We start from the raw sequence: 6,000 nt of genomic DNA on the forward strand, positions 1-6,000 counted from the left end.
TTTTTAGATACAAAACTAAAGGCTTGGTCCACAAAAGAAACAATTGATAAACTGGAATTCATTAACATTTAAACTTCTTCTCTGTGAAAGACAAAATCAAGAGAATGAAAAGAGAAGGCGTGGACTGGGAGAAATGTTTCAAAAAAAAACCACATCTGATTAAGCACTGTTATCCATTATGTACAAAGAACTCTTAAAACTCAAAAATAAGAAAAAAAAGTAACCCGATTAAAAAAAAAAATGGGCCCAAGACCTTAACAGACAACTCATCAAATATGTATAGATGGCAAATGAGAATATGCAAACACGCTCCACATATATGTCATCAGAGAAATTAAATTTAAAAAATGAGATGCTACTACAACACTAATGCAAGGGGTAAATCCCGGAACACTGACAACACCAAATGCTGACGAGGATGTAGAGCAACAAGAACTCATACATTGCTGTTGGGAATCTGAAATGGTTCAGCCACTTTGGAAGGCAATTTGGCAGTTTCTCTTTTTTGGTAGTTTTATTTTTCAAATATATATATAGTGGATAGTATTACTGAGACCCCCCTTTACCCCTCTCTGCCCAGCCCCTACCCCACAACTAAGTATACTCTTAACATACAATTGAGTGATCATGTTCCTTGATATTTTACCCAAAGAGTTGAGAATTTATGTACACACAAAAAATCTTTATTAATGTAGTAGCTTTATTCTCTATTGCCAAAAATTGGAAACAAAGATAACCTTTAGTACATGAATACATAAACAAATGTGAATACATTTGGATAATGGGATATTATTCAGTTATAAAAAGTAATGAGCTATGAACCCATGAAAAGATATGGAGAAACCCTAAATGCATATTACTAAGTGAAAAAAAGCCAATTTGAAAATATTATACACTGTATGGTTCCAACTGTATGACAGTCTATAACAGATAAAACTATGGAGATAAAAATATCAGTGCTTTTAGGAGGAATGGGGAGAGACATGAATAGGAACAGCACAGTACTTTTAGGGGAATAAATGAATAAACTCTATCTGATATTTATAATGATTGAAGGAGTTCATTAAACATTTGTCCATACCCATGGAATGTACAACACCAAGAGTGAGCCCTAAGGTAAACCATAAACTATGGCTGACTTTGCTGTTTCAATACAGATTTATCCTTTGTAAGAAAATAAAGAACCATTCTGGCGAGTGATGTTTATAATGAGGAAAACAGTAAATGCACTGAGCAGGAAAATCTCTGCATTTCTTTCTCACTTTTGTGGTAAATCTAAAACTTCTCTAAAAATTAAGTCTTAAAAGTCAATTGAGCATACATGCATGAATTTATTTTGTCTATATTTTATTCCATTGTTATATATTTCTATCTTTATGCCAATAGCACACTATTTTTTATCACTATAGCTTTGTTGTCTATGTTAAAATCTGAATATGGTATATTCCAAATTTGCTCTTTTTTTTAGATTATTTTTGTACACTGGGTCCCCTGAATTTACAGATGTGTAGTATCTCCATTTTAACTTTTGGAAATATACGTAGAAATGGAATTGCTGGTAATTTCTTTTTAAATTTTTTATTACTACATTCTGTACTAGTTTGCACTCCTACAAACAATCCTTAAGGTTTCCAATTGCTCCACTTCCTTACACTTATTGTTTTTTCTAAATGGTAGTAATATTAATGCACATGATACACACACACACACACACACACACACACACACTCACACACATACACACACACACACACTCTCTAGAGGCCGGGTGCATGACATTTGTGCACTGGGAGTGGGGTCTCTCAGCCCAGCCTGGGCCCTCTCACAGTATAGGACCCTTTGGGGGATGTCTGCCTGCCTGCTTAGGCTTCCCATTATTGCCAGCCATGAGCCCAGCTTCTGGCTGAGCAGCGCTCCCCCTGAGGGAGTGCACTAACCACCAGGGGGCAGCTCCTACTTTGAGCATCTCCCCCCTGGTGTTCATTCCATGCTTTGGTCAATTTGCATATTAGGGTTTTATTATATAGGATACACACACACACACACACACACACACATTCTTGTTATAATCTCTTACAAGCTGCTAATTGCAACTGCATATAAAAACAAATTGATGCAGCTCTGTTCCCTTAGTTTATGTTGATAATGTCACAAACCCTATCTTTTTATATTGCCTACCAATTAATATATATAGGGTGGGGCAAAAGTAGGTGATAACCTCTGTGTTTTGCATAGACACAACTGCATACTTACTTTTGCCCTACCCTGTTTGAACATTAGGTTTTATGCTCCTGTATTTTAAATCCTATAAAGAAATTAAAAAAAAAAACAACCCCCCCCCCAAAAAAAGTGGATTTTTAAAAATTAGAATAAAGTAAGATCTTATACCAGTAATTTCCAGGTATTTACCTTTATTGGAGAATTTTGTATTTTCATATCATTTTGATTTATTTTCTATTGTCCTTTTTACTTCAAATTGAAGGATTCATTTATCATTGCTTGTCGGGTAGGAATAATGATAATGAATATCAGCTTTGGCTTATCTGGAAATGTTTTAATGTCTCCCTCTTTTTCGAAGGACATTTTGTACCATATGATTTAAGGCACTGATTGTCCAACCTGGTTTCAGTGTCATTCCCCAGCTTTTGCTCTTGCCTGCTCCAAAAAATAATTCTGGAGATCTTATGAACAGGGTAGTGATTCTAGCCAACAATACTGTATTATAAACCTTAAAGTTGCTAAGAGACCAGATTTTAGTTGTTCTCACAACAATAACAAATTTAAGTGATTTGATTGAGGTACAAGCTAACACTACAGTGATAATCACATTGCAATGTAGAAACACAGCAAATTAAGATGTTGTACATCCTAATTTTACACAATGTTCAATGAAAATTATATCCCAATAAAAAATCCACATCCTGTTCTCTAGACAAGCTTCCCCAAATCTAGCTGCACATGCTGCTCAACTGGGAGCTTTTATAATGTTCCAATGCCCAGGCCTCATCTACTAATGATTCACAATTGTGATTGCAGGATAATAGATTCATAGCCATTAAAAGTTTCAAGTCTATTATGCCTGTAGTTTTTTAAAATAATAATAATTAAGATCTGGAAATAGTCTAATTGTCCATCAACACTAATAAAAGAGAAAGATGCAAATTGACTGTACCTTTGTGACGCCCAGCAGCCAATCAGCTGTGAGTATGCAAATTACCGACCCAATATGGCAGGTTAATTTGCATACACAGGCGCTGAGAGGCCGGGGGCGGGGTGGGATGCAGGTGTTTTGAACCACCCCATCTGCTCTGGGCCTCTGGGCAGTGTGGCAAGGTGGAAAGAGGGCTCTGGGCCAGAACGAAGGCATAAAGGCAGCTCCGGACTGCAGCGAAGGCGGTTCCGGCAGCCAGGGGAAGGAAGGCCTATTCTTGCATGAATCTTGTGCATCAGGCCTCTATTTAGTAGATGAATAGATAAAAAAGCTGTGGGGCATTTACAGAATGGTATACTATGCAGCTGTAAAAATGAGGGATCTCTTATCCTTTGGGACAGCATGGTTGGACTTGGAAAATATTATGGTAAGTGAAATAAGCCAATCTTAGAAATGCTGGAAGCCGGTCCATCCTTGCTGCTTGACACAGTCGCTGCAGGAAAGAAACATCTGCACAGCATATGTTTCAAGGGACCTGGCATATATAGCATATTGTTCTTAATATGTTTGCTCTCCTTAGTGCCATGTGTTTTAACCAAGGTCACCTCTCCGAGAAAGGTTGTTTCCCCAGGTGGGGATTTTTCCCCGAGGTTAGGGAGGGGATACAACCCCTTAATTAAGTGCCAGGTGGGTAGTTAAGCTACATAATCTTTACTCCCTGGAATGGAGATAAGAAACGCCCTAACCTTTGTAATAGAAATTGACAGGATTAAAATCGGCTGGTATAAATACGGATGTAACAAGACAATAAACATCAGATCCTCATCAGTTCCTAACCAGAACTCTGACCAGAACTTTGGCTGGAGATCCTGGCTAGAGGTCCTGACTAGGCTGCTGATCAACTGAAGGCTGTCTTCGTTTCATTCCTTCTTTGCCGACTCCGTCCACACCTTTGGGGACCCCTGGACCCGCTGGGGTTGGACCCCAGCAGAGAAAGACAAATATTACATGGTCTCACTTATGTATGGAATATAATTAACAAAATAAACTGATGAATGGAGTATATCCAGAGACATGGAAGCATGGAACAGAATTCAGAATCTCAGAGGGAAGGGGGGGGGGGGTGGATATCAACCAAGGAACTTGTGTATGTGTGTGTGTGTGACCACTTTGGTCTCAAGCTCGCTCTCCAGGATGTGACCACCGAACAGTGGAGGCAGTGCCAGCTCCAAGCAGGGAGGTGCTGAGAACTCCTCAAAGCCCACAGCTGCCATGGACCCCTCTCTCTGCTCCAGCTCCATTTCTCCCTGGCTCCCAGCAGAACTTCCAACCTTGCAAGCCTCTTAAAGTGCAAAATGACTCCCTGATCTGATTTCATGGCCAGGCACACAGGCCCCAGCCGCTAAGCCTCCTGGGAGTTGTAGTTCTCTATTTCCCGGTCGCTTTCCTCGCCCCACCCCCACCTGGAGTCCCTGCTGAAAGGCCCTGCTTGCTGGTCTAAGGCCACTGGCCAGGCATCTGAGTCATCGCCATCTTCATTCCTGTCCCGACACTGCGCAGTCTGACCACAGAGACTCTCCTTTTGGGAGGCCCCTGGGTCTCCTTTTGGGGCTGGGGATGCGCACTGTTTGGGCACCTGATCATGAGCCCCAGCGGCGACACAGCCCTGGCCCCTGGGTCTCCTTCTGGGGCCTGGCTGTGTAGCCCCCTGACCTGATTGCGTGCCCCGCCCCCTGGGTCTCCTTCTGGGGCCTGGCTGCATCACCCCCGAGACCGGATCGCATGCCTCGGTGGCGACACAGCCCTGGTCCCTGGCTGCGCTGCCGCCCAGGCACCGGATCGCGTTCCCCAGCCCATGGGTCTCCTTCTGGGGCTGGGGATGCGCCACTGCTCTGGCACCAGATTGCAAGCCCAGGCGGCGACACAGCCCCGGCCCCTGGGTCTTCATTTGGGGTTGGGGATGCACCACTGCTCGGGCACTGGATCGCGAGCCCCAGCAGCGACACAGCCCTGGCCCCTGGGTCTCCTTCTGGGGCCTGGCTGTGTCGCCCCAGGACCATGTCCCCAGGCAGGGGTACAGCCTGGCCTCTGGCCCCGCCTCTGGGTGTTCTCCCCATCACTGGTGATCCGTGATCTGAGAAGCCGGAAAAGCAGGGAAGAGGCGGACATCCTCTCTTCCCTGCCCCACCCGGCTTCTCCGATTACTGGCCCAGGGCCGGCAAAGGTGGCCCGGCTTCTCCGATCACAATGGTGGCCCAGTTCTCTGGTTCTTGGCTGCCACCTGGGTTCCGACACTGGCAGGCGGCTTCTTCCTTCCTTCCCTTTTCGCCTCCCATCATTGTGCCTATGTATGCAAATTAACCGCCATCTTTGTTGGCAGTTAACCACCATCTTGGCTGGTGATTAATTTGCATATCTCGCTGATTAGCCAATGGGAAGGGTAGCGGTTGTACGGCTAATTACCATGTTTCTCTTTTATTAGATAAGATTATATATATATATATATATATATATATATATATATATATATATCCCGGTGCACAAAAATTTGTGCACTCGGGGGGGGAGGGGGGTCCCCAGCCCGGCCTGTGCCCTCTCACAGTCTGGGACCCCTCGGGAGATAACGACCTGCTGGCTTAGGCCTGCTCCTGGGTGGCAGAGGGCAGGCCCAATCCCTAGGTGCAGCCCATGGTCGGGCTCAGAGCAGGGCTGACTGGGGAGTTGGGGCGCCGCCCCCGTCATGCACAGAGCAGGGCGGATTGGGAGGTGTGATGCCACCCTCAGTCACGCTCAGTGTAGGGCGATTGGGGGGTTGGGGCACCGCCCCGTCACACTCAAGGCAGGGTCGA

This window comes from Myotis lucifugus, unplaced genomic scaffold (genome assembly GCF_000147115.1).
Source record: "Myotis lucifugus unplaced genomic scaffold, Myoluc2.0 scaffold_202, whole genome shotgun sequence".
Taxonomy (NCBI): Eukaryota; Metazoa; Chordata; class Mammalia; order Chiroptera; family Vespertilionidae; genus Myotis; species Myotis lucifugus.